Here is a 15046-nt window from a genome sequence, read left to right as displayed (position 1 = left end):
GCTGCAAGCAGAAGTCTCAGCCCTCCAGTTCAGTGGTGTTTGTTTCAATTGATCCACAGAAAAAATGACCATAGAGGGGAAAATGGTACTGGTGTGTTTGTGAAGACTCCTCTACATAGTCCTATCATCCTTAAAAAATTACCTTTACCCAAAAATAGCTGGGAGGTTGTGTTACTTATAGAGCCTAAATTCTGTTCCAGCATCTGGTCTCACAGTTCTGCTTGTCTCCAGTACATGTTGCCTTCCATTTGGGTTCAGTCTGTTCTTTATCTGTTCCATCCCTGGCTGAAGGACAAGGATGTTCCTTATCACCTTAACTTTTGGAGAGGAAGTTATTCAAAAACTCATCACCACCTCTAGGGATACTTCTGAGGGGATTAGACCGTGGCAGTGATTTATTGCTCTAGAAGAAGAAAAGAAATATTTGCATTCAATTTTCAATAAGCAGATGGCACACGGCTTTTTTTATACTGCAGTAAATTTTGAAGTCCCTGCTGAAAAATAAGAAAAGTGAGTGTATTCGCTTTTATTTCAAACTTCCCCTGTTTCCATGGCAATATCCCAGTGAGGTACCAAGAGGAGATGCTGGGATATGAGGTATTTAACAGTTCTTTCTCTGAGCATCGTGAAAGGCAATGCTGAGATCCATGCGTAAAGAAAAGCGAGCTGGGAATGACATGGGGACACTGCAGAATTATTGCACAGAGGAAGAGAAAATTCCAACACTCTGTGAATCCACAGAAGGAAAAGGTAGATTTTTCTCTTTGTTTTAGCCCAGGGCAATTCAACTGATTTTCAGCAGAGCTGTACCAGCACTAAAAAGATGGAATTCCCACGTGAAATGGGTGGTTGGATGGAGCCAGACTCCAGCTGGAGCTGTGCAGCAGAAGGATGAGCAGCAACAGACATGAACAGCAGAAAGTGAAATCCAGGGAAAAAGGCATCACAAGGAGAATGGCCAATCCTGGAATAGGTTGCCTCAGTGCTAACCTTGAAATAATCAAAGTCTGACTGGAAAAGCTCTTCAGCAGCTTGATCTAATTTTGAAGCTGGCTCTGCTTTATTCAGAGGTTAGATGATCAAGTTCCATTTCCACTCAAAATTGTTCCATTATTTTATGTATCCCTGTCATGGGCACTTCAAGAAGCTTCTTTTTTCCTTTCACACTGTTTATTTTGCCTAGTCTAGGAAAGGAAAATTAAATGTTCCTACTTTTGTTGCATCCTTTTGCAGATCATTCTGTTTCACAGATTTTGTTTATAATGAATAGGAAAGCCAAATTTCTCCACTGCTCCCTTCTCCTCAGATTTAGCGTTGCCCTTGGCTGACAATCACAATGCACCTGACTAAGCTCTGTATTTACTGTTTGCTTCAGTAATTGGAGGCCTTTGATACCACAACAACCAGAAATGTGTCACCTCTTCAGATAAAATGTGTCACCTGAGCATCATTAGCCATTTGAGCAATATAGCAGGATCATATGATAATTCACTCTGGAAGGGACCTAAGGAGATCATCCAGTCCAGCCTTGTGCCTGGAACAGGACATGGTGAAAGCTGATTTATACAGACTCACTGATTCAGGGAAGGATTTAGAATAGAATCAACAAATCAGAGGATCAGAGTTATAACAGGCATTGGATTGTTTTCTCTAATAACACTGAAAATATATGTAGTGATCTTTTGGTGGTGGTGGTACTAGTGGTATGCATTGAAGTCCTAAGCCTTTAGATAGAAAAATATTTCCTTCTTATAATCTAGGTGGGGAAATAAACAAAATGAACATTAAAAAAAGTATATTGGAATAATAATTTTACAAAATCACAAATTACATGACATTTCTGAAAGATGCATCCCTATTACAGGGATGGGAAACATTCACACTGCCCTCAATCCCAGGCCAGTTCCTTACAGCTAAGATCACTCTTCTCTCTAATAATAATTTTTCTTTTCTGAGGGGTAAGTTTGCCCCAGAAGCCTTCACAAAAGCTTAGGATCCTTCTGTGGGGAAGGTGATAAGAAGAGGAGTTTGCCTGTGACTTGGGAAAGAAATTGAGATCTCTTTTTAACTTGTTGTAGGTGGGAAACGTGAAGGTTATTCTTTAAGTGGGTTATTCAAACCCATAAATACATTTTTTTTCCCAACTTTCAAGTTAGGCCAAGATTTCTAGGGGCCAAGTAAAATAGGAGTCTTAGTAAAATATCTGTATTGTATTTGAATATCTGTAAGAAAAAGAAAAGGGGGAAATATAGTAGGAGTCTTAGTAAAATATCTTTATTGTATTTGAATATCTGTATATAGGCCTTGCCCTATTAAGCCGTGGTTGTTCTTGATGGGCTGCAGCTGCCATGTCCTTAACTGAGCTGCAGCTGTAGATAGTGAAGATAACTGGGATAAAAGGGGGTGGGCTTGGCCAGTCAGGGAGAACCTGGAAGGAGCCCTGACTAAGAAGTGGCAATAAGTAGGAGAAGTCTGTGTTGTGAAGAACTGCCCCCAAGAAGTATTGCCAAGAAGGTACGAGATTTTAGAAATATGCGACAGTGCAGTATGGGACTTTAGAAAATATGAAATACAATGCGATAACAACAGCCAAGACCTCAGTAACACTGTCCCAGCTGTTAATGTGGGGGTGAATGAATGAATGAAAATCTCCACAACTCTGTCCTCATACTAAGGTCCTTGGATCAGCTCTTACAAGTTCACCTACAGTGATAGTCCACCTTTTGCAATAACTCTGAACTGGCCACCAAGAGGAAAAATAGCTAAATTTCTGAATTCTACAAGTCAAAGTCTCTCCTGCTATGGGTCCCAAGAAGTCTGGTGCATTCCTTTTGTTCTTGTTCTTACTGTACTCAATTTATCACTTTCATGTTTTCATTGCTGTATTCCCATCAGTCCCTCATGGAACAGCCACTGCTTTGTGCTTTGAGCAGTGACTCTGATCTCTGAGCTTGTTTCCTTCTTAAGTTACTCCTGGAAGAGGCTGGTTGGGATGCTCCCATTTTCCCTGTGCTTCTACCTAAAGGCTGACACAGACTGGGAAGGTTTTCTTTTGTGAGGGGTTCCTAAAACAAATGATGACATTGATTGTAGTGAATAGTTTAAGAATAATGTGAGCTCACTTTTCCAGAGAGGGAGGCACCAGCTGGGCTCTGAGGTCCTGCTAAGCCTTTTAACCCATCACCAAAGGATCCCCATGGGTCTAAAGCTCAGGGAGGGCAAAACAAATTCTTGGTCTGCAGAATGATCCATCAGAAAAGTGAGACTGAAACCCACTTGGCCCAGCTCCATCTCGTGATAAAGGAGCTGTTTTCATCTCTAGTGCAAAAGAAAACCACAGCTTTTGAGGTGGGTAGTGATCCTTGCCACTGGCAATGTCTGAGTTCTGCAAATGATTTGGTTGAGACCACTTTAGTTGTTGAGAAGAAATTTAGAAAGGGCCCAAGTTTGCTCTGATTTCAGGAAAGGCATTTGTGGATTCAGCTGACATTCACTGTGATCCATCCACATCCAGAGGCTGGGTGTATTTTAGCAAAAAAGACTGGAAGTATCTGGCTAGACAGGTCGTGTTTGAGCACTGACCACCCTCCAGGAGTACCCCAAACACCAGACAGCACCAACTGTTCTGTAACTATTTAGGAAAAGAAATGCTCGCAGCAAACACTTTCTTCTGTAGCAACAGATGGCTTGAAGCTGCCAGGAGTGAGAATTTCTAATGAGGTCCTTCCAGAGGAGCTCCTGCAAAGGGCAGAGGAGGGAGAGAAATGTGTCCTAGATTCACAAAAGTGTTCATCTGCCCTCATGCTGTCCCTCCAGCTGTAAAGGGAGAAGCAGAATCTCACTTCCTCCTTTCAAGGATTAATCTCATTTAGTGAGCCAAGCCAATTAGACAATTACAAAACCAAACAGAGTTTTTTTAAAAAGGCATGAGCTGCAGGTTGGCTTGTTTTCCAAGTTCATTGTTGGTATACTTTTGTGGTTTTGTGGGGGACTGGGATGGAGCTTTCATATTTGCAGAAGCAATGATGTGTGAGTGGAGGGCTGTGCAGAGAGTGTGAGGCACAGAGACACTTTTGCCATCTCTGCTGAAATCTCAGAATTTCAATATTAATAATATTAACACACACAGAGGCTGAAATAAAATGTATTCACCAGGGCTTTGATATTTAAATATGGTCTTTTCAGTGAGCAGTGGAGGATAATGAGATATGACAGGGAGAGCAGTTCTCAGAACCACAACTAATAAGGAATTTAGACCCCTGAAGTTACATGGTGGGATATCTAATTTTCACTCTTCTGGCTCTAAGAGTGGAACTGAGAAGTCCTGCTTGAGATATACAGGTGTCCTACATTATGTACACAAAATTGTGAGTTAAATTTGAGAGAACAGAGGGTTCTGTTGCCTTTTAGAGTGACCTCAGCAGGCTGAAGAAATGGGCTGACAGGTCATGAATTTCAACCAAGTTCTACCCCTCAGGGAGGAATAACTTCACCAGGAGTGAGTAGCTGGAAAGCAGTTTTGCAGAATAAACCACAGAGGTCCTGGTGCAGAAGTTGCTCAGGAGCTGGGAAAGTGCTCTTACAGCAAAAAGAAAAGGCCAACAGCCCCCAGAGTGCTGTCAGCAGATCAAGGGAGGTTGTTCTTCACCTCCCTCCAGCACTGGTGGAACCCCAGCAGTGCCGTGTCACTGCTGGGCTCCTCAGCTGAGCAGAGACATGGAAATGCTGGAGTGAGTCCAGTAAAAGGCCACAGTGATGGGTCAGGTGTTGGAGCACCTGACATATGAGCAGAAACAGAGACAGATTCATCCTTGAGAAGAGAAGGTTCAGGGGAATCTTGCCCATGTGTATAAATCTTTGATGAGATGAAGTAAAAAAGATGGAAGCATCTTGCAGTGTCCAAGATGTCCTCAGTGGTGTCTAGTGACAGGACAAATGGAAATGACAGAAACTGAAATAGAGGAAATTCCATTTAAATGTAAGATAAAACATTTATTTTGGAAGAAGGGAAGATGAGGGAGCAAGACGCTGGAACAGGTCACCCAGTGAGTCTGTGGAGTCTCCATCCTTGGAGGTATTCAGACTCTGAAGGGACATGGCCCTGAGCAAAGTCCTTTAGCATCATTATGCACAATCTTATAGACTTAGAGAAATGAGCTTTTGAAAATGCATATGGACAATAAAGTCCAAGATTTTAGAGAATAAATACACTTTGAAAGAGGTGAGATATAAGCTGTCCATTTGCAAATTACATGCCAAAAGAAGGAGTAATGCTCACAGAGACACCTGCACTCAATGTTCAATGTCTGTCCAGTGAGAGTCGTGGTCAGAGTTCCTCTGCAGACACAGTATTTTTCTGATGGCATTCTCATATTTGCCATAAAGAATGTGCCTAGCTGGGCTACCATGTGGTTGGGAGGTGGACAGAGTGGGACTGGAATGGTTCTGCTGATTTCCCTCAAAACTAGAATTCATGGATCATTTAATCACAAATTCCCTAATAGCTCACTGCAGTCTTGATCAGAATGCAACCCTAGGCCACACACATCAGTAACATTTATTTAGCTGGATAAAATGTGGATATCAATTTACATGGCCCTGTGGGGTCTGGAGAGGAATGATGAGGCTTCACTCTGGCATTTGAGTATAGCTGTTGTGAGGGGGAGATAATTTTCTTTTACAGTGAGTTAATAATTTATCCCCTGACCAGAGAAATATTCATTAAATAACTGTGTTGTCCATCTGGGCAAACAGAAATCACACCAGGCTATATTCAAAAGACATCAGTCTGTCAAATGCTAGTGGGGCCAGGCCATGGTGTGGGGATGGGATGCTGCAACACTCTTCTTGATTGAGTAAGAAATTGTTGGATCTGAAGGATCTGGAAATTTAAATTATGAAAGAGCAAAGGGATATATGCATGGGCTGCCTTTTGTGAGGCAGCCAGATGGTGAATGGGTTGTGCAAGTCCTTGAATAAGAAGCCTGAGAAGCATCTTTCAGCTTATTAGCTGAATCACAGAGTGTGAAAGAAACTTTGAAACCTGCTAGACTAGAAAGTAGCATATTTATAGAAATGTCTCTGTGAACTGCATTATCTATTCCTGCACTGCACTCTATGTCTGGTATTACTACTATTTGTTCTTACCTTAGTGCAGCTTGAAATGAAGAGATTTAGAGATAATGGGCTAATACCAAGACTTCCTATCCTTTTGTCAAGCCAGGCCTTAAAATGAAGATACTGAGATGATCTAACAGTACTCAATTCATGGAAAATCCCAAGAAAATGGGAATGTAGCCCCCCTCACCTGCCACGGGCTGCCTGACAGCATTGTACATGGGAGAAAGGAGAATCTCCTCATGGCCACCAGTGAGGCAGAAGGTCTTTGATGTGCAGCAGACCCAGGACTTTGTGTTGGGACCACTGAGTCTGCAAGGGCTCTAAGGTAACACATGGAAAACAGCTGATACAGCAGGGAGAGACTCATTCCACTAAAACAGTGTCCTGAGAAGAACATGGTCCTCTCCTGGGAAGAGTAGCTTCGCCCAGAGCCCAAGGACCAGGAGCAGCCCATGAATGGTCTGGGTTTAGGGAGGTTGCAGTTCATTTATTTCAATTTGCCTGAGAAAAAATGTCAGTGAGTGAAGCACCTGCCACAGAGACAGTCCTGCTTTTCCGTGAGGCAGTTCTGGAGCTGATTCTGTTACCACTAAAACAAAAGTAGTTTAATATATCAGGCCTGATTATGGATGCTGTGAGACTTTCTGCTCTTTCCCTGAGTGTCTCTGTACATTTCTTGGTGCCAAGGCTAAGAAGGTTGAGGATAGTGTGAGAAACAGTTACATCCTTAATCAGTCAAAGCCAATTCAGTGAGAAACAGATCAGTGCTGTGCAGAGGATTAGTCCTAGCAAAGGTCCATAGCATAGAGAACGGAGAAACCAGCTCCCGTGGACATCAGGAGATGTGCAGATAACTATCCCTGGAGCGACCCAAATGTGCTGGCGCAGAGGATAATTCCCTCGAGCAGCATTCCCCAGAGAAATGGAGCAATGGGGAGGTCATGAGCTGGCTCCGTGTCTGCGTCCCCACACAGGGCAGGGAGGGTGGGGCTCAGCTCACAGGGTGATGCTCCAGGTTTCTGCTGGTCACAGTGACCCCGAGATGTGTTACAAAGTCTCTTTTCCCAATCCAGCACTCGAAGAAGGAGTCAGGATTCTTCTGTTCTCGTTCTCAAGGTTGTTTATTATTTCTTATCTACAAAATTCTGTCTCTGGCCTGCAGAGCTCTGCTCAGCAGGTCAGATAGAGGCACACTGCCTGCCCTCAGGGCTGTGTTATCTTTTTATACTAAAAACTACGTATACATTATTTACAATAATTTCCCAATACCTATCACCTATGTTAGACAGTGAGCCTCTACTCTAAACCAATCTAAAAGTGCCAACATCACCCAGATGATGGAGGCTAAGAAGAAGAAGAAGGAAAAAGACTGACCACACCCAGATTCCTCCATCTTACCTCCTGAACACCCCTTCTAAAAACCTCAAAATTCTCCATTTTCACTCTGTGATAAATTCAATATCATTCTACTTAAACTTTCGTGGCTTGCAGATCCTCATACAGGTTGGTAAATTTTTCCATGGGTCAAAATCAAAGGCACAGGTGTCTTTGACTCCATGCCAAGGTCTCTGAGACCCCTGTTAGGGTCTTGAGTCCTCCAGGGCAGCCAGAGGAATGTCCTGGGTTCCAACTGGTGATGAGTGGGAGAGGCAGTGGGACAAGGGAGGGATGTACCAGACCCAGCGATTCCCTTTTCTGGGTGGGGAATAGCTCAGTGCCAGAGCAGCTGGGAGGGCTCTGCTCAGGGAGCTCCTTGGTGATAACCCAGCCTTGCTCAGCCCTGCTGGGATGGAAGGAGAAGGAACAGGGGAGAGGGAGATCCTGCCTTTGTGCAAGGGCTGGATCCATCACTGAAAAACCTTTATCTTTGTGTGTGGTATCAATTAACACTCACCTGTGCCCTCTAGCAAAACGGTTCCCGTTCTTCTCCCCACATCCCACACCCACCAGCTGCTTCCAAAGTTGCTGCTTTTCCCCCAGATTGCTGCCAGGTGGAGGAGGGGAATCAGCATAACACATGTAACCTTTGTGAATGTTTTAAAACAAGTCTATCTTGTGGTCACATCTTATTGGGCAGGGAGGATTTGGGGGATTGCTGTGTTTCAGCGCAGCAGCAGGTTACAATGACATAATATCATAAGTGATTGCTTGGGGTGGGGCTCTACTGCTGCCTTCTGCCTCACTCAGGGCTGGAGAATGAGTTTTATGAAGAATTAAGATCTGCTATGGAAGTAGGAATTATCTGGCCACTGTAGAGAAATATTACTCTGTGGGATTTTTTTGAGATTTGTGCCTGTAAAAGCAGTTGTGGTGTTTAAAATCAAGACAAATCTACTCCTTTGTGGAAAAAAGGCTACATTAAATAAACTAGTATAAAACTCACAACTGAGGGGATAAATCTCTACCTTACTGGCTTCCCCTGGAATCACATGGGACCCTGGTCCTTTGGTCCTGGAGACAAAAGCCAGAGCCAGATATCCTGGGATGCAGGCAATGTTCACACACCCCAGCATTGCTGAGCTGAGGGTCTCCATCCATCCCAGCTGCAGATTCCATGGGCAAAGGCATTCCTGGGTGTCAGGGGACCTCCCAGTCACAAATTCTAGGTCTGATATGATTTTTTACATCTCTGCAGGGACTAAGGCCTCCTTATCTGTCCCTGTGTTTCCATTTCCACCTGTACCCCTGCAAGCAGCAGAGGAGATTCAGCAGCTTGTTCCCTGGAGTTGGGACTGGCTCCAAACCATTGAATGCCAGGGTTGGCAGCACTGGATACCATCCCTTCTCAATTTTCCCACTTTATTATGTGGTACAAAGGGGGTTTAGAGAGGTGTTTCACCTTCAATGCTTGTGAAATTACTGAAGCAGATGAGCTTGAGCTGCCTGAGGAGTAAAATGCAACACTCAAGATCATTAAAGCACTTTCAGTTAATAATTCAAGCAGCACTGTAAGCACGGGGGAGTTAAAACCAAAACCCCATAGTCAAACCCAAATTTTGCGTGTCTGTGCGTGTAGAATTATGGACTATGTTGGATTTTGCTCCTTCAGTGAGTATTTTATGGGTAGGGCTGATTCTTCAGCCTGAAAATTATTTTTTGCCCAGCCAGGATTTGGTCTAGTTTGTTAAGTGCAATACAGGTTGTCCAAGGAGTATCATGTGCCTCACCCAGACTTGTGCATTTTTACCTTGTTTATTTCCCTTCTGCAAGATAAATATTCAGCTTTTGCACTAGTAGGAGGATAAATTTTCCCCAAAGAGCCAAACTCAGCTCTGGGAAATGGGCTTGCAGCAACATCTCTGCATAGGGCTGACAGGGCTGGGGAGGATGGGACCTTTCTGACTGAGTAGGTGTTTGAGTTATTGGGGAATTTAATTTCTTTTCCCTAAGCACTCCCTTCCTTTCTGTGGAAGTTATTTTTTCACTTGCTATTTAAACTGATGCAAAGTGCCTAACATAGATATCAGTATCCAAGCCTGATGCAAGTATTAATGGATAATTGAAGCAGTAATGCAAGTGAATGGGAGCATCCTCCGGGATGTAATTGACTGATGTCCTCAATTCTGCAGAAATTCACAGATCACCAGCTGGTCCAAGGTGTACTGGGGAGGAGGTAAACCCACCTACATACACAAACATAGATTCCACCTTGTTTTAGGGCTTCCTGCAGCTTACAGTGACATTTGAATGAAAAATATTATTTCTGAAAATAATAACTTCAGTAGTTAAAAAGAAATATAGGAAGGCAATGCAATATCCCTGCAGGTACAGATAACCTTCTGGGACTTACATCTGGGACAGAGAAGGTAAAGCATAACTCACAGACAATGGAAAAAGGATGAAAAGAAAAATTCTGAAGAGCTTTCATCAAAGAAAATTGAATTTGGGGGATGAATTTGCCCCATAAATCTGGGAGTAAAAATAGCTGAGGCTGACTGATAGTGGTCTGAAAAATGAGTTCAGTCAGAACGGTCACAGCTGTGATGGATAGAGGAGCTGCTTCTTATCAGGTCAGGCCAGTAATGGAAAGGCAATGGGATAATCATCAAATAATTCTTTTTACTACCTATCAGTTACACATAAGTGGTTGCCTTACAGAACCAGTTAACTGGTGACAGTAAATCTGAGCAGAGCCTGCACGTTTCAAATGAGGGTCTCCTGGTGCTCCTCCCTTACTCTTGGAGTGCATTTTGTTTTTCCATCTCTGATGTTGCTGGGTTAGCTCTGACTGAGTGCTGTTGCTGTTTGATTGTGTCCTGGTACCTGTGAGAAACGTGCCAGGGATGCCACAGTAGTTTCCAGCAGATATGCATCACCAGCAAGCCCCCATCCCATTCTCAACTGGCTTTGCCAGTGCAACTAAACTGAGATCCCTAAAGAGATTTATTTTCAGATAAAAGCTGAAGTCATGGCTCTGCCTACTAAGAATAATGCTCCTTTTACTACTGTTAATGTTCCTTTTACTATTGGTACTACTACTGCCAATACTACCACTACTATTACAGGTGATACAGCATAACCAGGAGTGCTAGTGGTAAAAGCAACAAGGAATAATCATAGTAAAGACATTTCCCACATTCTCCCTGAGCACTAGAACTCTCCTGGCAAGAATAAAAACAATGGCACTGGCTGCCCAGCACCATCTTTGATGGTGATGAATACCCACCCCCTTTGATGGCTGTGGTTTATCCATGTGGTTTCTGAGGGTTTCACTTTGGAGCTTTGCTGTGGGGTTGCCTTTAAAATGAGGTTGAAAAGGGTGGAGAGGGGTGTGTGGGAAGATAAATCACCTGGTGGGACAGGTGGTGCTGGGGCTGTAAGCAATTGCATCAAAGCATTAGAGTTTGTGATAAAATTGTGACCATAGCCATGTTCACAAAGATGTGGAATATGTCTCTGAAGATCACTTAAAATTTTCAGAGCAGAAACGATGCCCATAAAGGCCATTACTTGGTAGCTCCTTGTGTTTCCAAGTTGAAATATACTCCTGTTTTGTAAAATATTGCCCTTTATAGGATTCTGAGTCACCTCCTGTGCTGAGGCTTGGTGCATGCTTAGAACAGCCAGGTCAGGATCTTTTCTGCCCCGTGACACTGATTGTTCTCAGTCTAAAGGAAATAACCCCAGAATTGGGATGTAATGGTAGCTACAGCTATGGTACAGTCCCAGTTGTTTCTGTTACTTAGGGAATACTCAGAAAATTTTAGGCTAATGAGGTTTTCTTGGTCATGAGAAGGTTCCATCCACCAGTTATGTGACCAGGGATCTGTGGAGCAAATGGAACCCTGCAGCCATGTTCTCCTCAGCTGCCGAGTGAAGGTCCTGACTTCCTACTGAAAAGGGGCTGGGTTTTTTATTGCTTGGTGAATTCCTCAGTGGAGTCCTAACTTTGTGTAGGGTTTTTTTCATGAAAGGGAAATGTTGACTTCTTTGTGTCTCCTCTTCTTAACACACAAAGAAAAATTGCTGGAAGAAAAATACTCACCATTTGCTTCCTAGTGATGTTGTCTTTCTACTCTTCATCAGTCAATCCTCGCATTGAGAATTTCAGCTATTCACAAAGCTTTGCACTATTCTTTCCAAAACACCAGACTACTCAGTGAAGCCTGAGCTATCTCATGAGTTTAATTAGTTATGTGACTTAAAGGAAAACACGGCTGCAGTTTCCCACATGCCATGTCACACTGTGCATCTGTCAAAGAGGCAGTGGGAGTCTTCCAAGAAATGCTTGCCCTATTATTCAGAAAGCCAAGGCCTTTTGTTCCCTTCAATGGCAGCTTGACTTAATAATTAATGCCTAGCACTATGTAAACATGAGCTAATGAACCCTCACACTACCCTAAGGCTAAGGATTAGCATTTCCCTCACTCTGAGTGGGAGACTGGTCTCAGCAAACCCCTTTGTGTCTTCTTTTCTGCTTATGATGGCCTAGGAAACTTCAGGACTCAGATGTCCCTGTAGAAGAAACTGGCTTTAGGCAATGAGCTGAAACAGGAGGTTTTTTCATTCAGGAACAATATGAAGAAACAGTGGATTTGTGCTTCTGAACTCTATGCTTGCTGATGGACCAGAAGGCCAGAAACCAAAACAGGCAGGAATTCAAGCTGCTGTAAGTGGGGTTGGCTCATATAAATTCAGTTTCCATGTCAAAACCATTCTTCAGGGACCATGACTCTCATGGCCTCCTTGACCTTTCTGAAAGTTTGATGTCACATATTGAGATACACAGTGATTAGTCAGGCTTGTCACTCCCTCTCATCTCATAAATCAATAGAGAAATGGAGAATCCTTGAAAAATTCAATAGACAAGTGCAGGTGCCAAAGTGAAATAGGACTCTGCTCAAAGAAAAGAATCCTGGTTTAAATAATAATAATAATAATAATAATAATAATAATAAAAACTTAGATAATAAGCCCTTGAGCATTTCCTCTTAGGAATGCAAGACAACAGACTACCAGAAGAAGGAGTCTCCTGCTCCATGGAGTTTATAAGATGCAGATTATGCCAATGATGTTCCTTTTCTCTTCCTCTTCGTAACTACAAAAAGCCCTAAACATTCACCAGTGTTCCTGTGCCGTAAGACTTTCAAAAAGATAATACCATAACCAGACTTCAAACCTACTGATAAGGTGAGCAGGACAAATCTGGTTCAGACACCCATTCCATAGCCTTGCTTTGACCTGGCTCTGTGGATGGCCCACCAGCTGAAGCTGATGGACAAATACTGGGTTTTTTGATCTCTTGAGGAAACTTATGTTCCCAAGGCACAAAGGTTTAGGTGACACCTGATCAGTGGTTTTCAGTATGTTGGTGTTTAAACAATAGTTAGAAGTGCCTGCAAGGATACAGGGAAATATCTCCTACAGCTTTGTTTCTGTGCCTGATCCCAGGAGTTTTGTTTCCCTGGTTCACAGAGCATTACAGCTGCAGTCTTTGTCATCAAATCATTGCTGACATCGACATCTCAGAGTTCAAAGCTCTACCCAGCTCTGGTGTCTCTGCAAACAACATTCAGCCATGGGGCTTTTTGAATAGAAAGGATATTGTCACATTCATAAAAACAGGAGGCTTCTCTATTACAGGAGTTTTTGTTTAGTATTTTCTGCATCATGGTGTTCTCATCCATTAATGGGAGTCATGCAGATCCCTGTAAACACATTCCATAGCCTGGAGAAAAGGAGGCTCAGGAGAGACCTTTTCACTCTCTACAACCACTGAAAGGAGGTGGTAGCCTTGTGGTGTAGGCCTCTTCTCCCAGAAAGTTGGTGACAGGACAAGAGGACATGGCCTCAGGCTGCACCAGGAGAGCTCTCTGTTGGACATCAGGAAGGATTTCTTTATGGAAAGAGTTGTCAAGTGTTGGAATGGGCTGCCCAGGGTGGTGGTGAAGTCACCAACCCTGAAGGTGTTGAAGAAATGACTGAATGTGGTACTTAGTGCCGTGGTTTAGTTGACAAGGTCTTTTTAAATTTTAATAATTCTGTGATTCTCATTCTAAGAAGAAATGAGTGCCATTGGTTTAAACAAATCAATCAAAGCTCTGGCAGAGCCAATAACTGGATCCAAATCTCCCAATATCTCCCTGTGTTTGCGCATCTGGCTGGACATAAAACTGAACCAGTCTTGTGAATTTGTGCACCTTCATCCATCCTTTTCAATGGCATCAGAGGCTTAAATGCCACAGTCAAAACTCTCCTTTCTTATCAGGCTGTGGATGCAAAGCTTGGCAAGGAAGGGCCTACAGGGGAAGGGGAGACCTCTTCTTCAAAGCAGCTTAATCCTGGCAGGGAATTGCTTCTGAGCCCAGGGCTGAATGTCACCCTGCCCTGCCTGTGAGGAGAAACTCCATGGCTTTAGCTTCTCCCTGTGCCTGGGGATTCTCCCCAGTGATTACAGTGGTGACGCAGCAGCTGCAGCTCATCCCTGACTCACTCATCGACGTCTCTGAGAGGAGCAGGGGCAGGAGGAAGACCTGCATTTCTCTCATTAATATTCCAGAATTTCTCTGGAGCTGGTGAGGAATGCCTGGGACCGCCTGCAGAGAGAAATGTTCACCTTTGCTTCCTGTGGGAGGCTGCCTGTGGCATCCCCCACCCCTCTGACTCAGAGCTGGCAGCTCTTCACTTTATTTGTTCTCCTGGACATAGGCAAATGCTTCATGTGGGAAAATGGGAAATGAAAATATGTTCAAAGGACAGCCACTGGCACAGTGGAGAATGGCACAGCTTTCCACACATCACAAGGGAAAATAAAACTTAAAAATAGCAGCATTAATAATGTATATGTGTGCCAAAGCAGCATGAGCAACCATGAAGAGCTGCATGTTGCACAGCTTTCCCCAGTTCTCTCTGGCAATTGCCTTGGGAGGTATAATAGCTCACCTTTGTCTCAAGCTGAATTAAAAAGGGCCTCTTTTGTCAGTTTGTGTGTTACTACAATGTTCCCAGCACCCTGGTTCTGTGCCTGCAAAGCTGCCATGCAGCAGAGCCTCCTGGAGTTCTTATCTTGGTGTCTGACATGGTTTTGCCCTGAACATGTTGTGCCTCTGCAAATTATAATCCGATTTGAAAGTGATGCTTATCTAAAGTGGGCTAAATGACTTACCATTCATAATCCTGGGCTTCAATGAAAGGGAAGGCATCAGATGCACAATATCTTCCTGTCCATAATGTAGTGTTACAGTCTGTCAAGGGCCCTTATTTGGGAGAAGGGATTGAATGCCTTGTGTGTAGCACAGACATCATCGCTTGCACGATTCCCAGGCTTTCAAGTCATTACACTACTGACTGCTCTGCTTCTCAAGCAACTTCTCAGCTTCATTTCTGTGCCTGATCCCAAGAGTTTTATTTCCCTGGTTCACAGAGCATCACAGCTGCAGACTTCGTCATCAAACCATTGCTGACGTCGATTGACATCTCAGAGTTC

The 15046-nt window shown here is 43.5% G+C and overlaps 1 long non-coding RNA gene across 1 annotated transcript in view; it reads left to right on the top strand.

The window, feature by feature from the left end:
* The first annotated feature begins 602 nt into the window (after positions 1-602).
* Positions 603-15046, top strand: part of LOC141725443 (uncharacterized) — a 134324-nt gene continuing 119880 nt past the window's right edge. The window contains exon 1 of the long non-coding RNA XR_012577300.1: positions 603-750. This is a non-coding gene — a long non-coding RNA (uncharacterized LOC141725443). The remainder of the gene's footprint in view (positions 751-15046) is intronic.

This window comes from Zonotrichia albicollis, chromosome 1 (genome assembly GCF_047830755.1).
Source record: "Zonotrichia albicollis isolate bZonAlb1 chromosome 1, bZonAlb1.hap1, whole genome shotgun sequence".
NCBI classification, from domain to species: Eukaryota; Metazoa; Chordata; class Aves; order Passeriformes; family Passerellidae; genus Zonotrichia; species Zonotrichia albicollis.
This window is presented reverse-complemented; position numbering and strand designations above follow the sequence as displayed.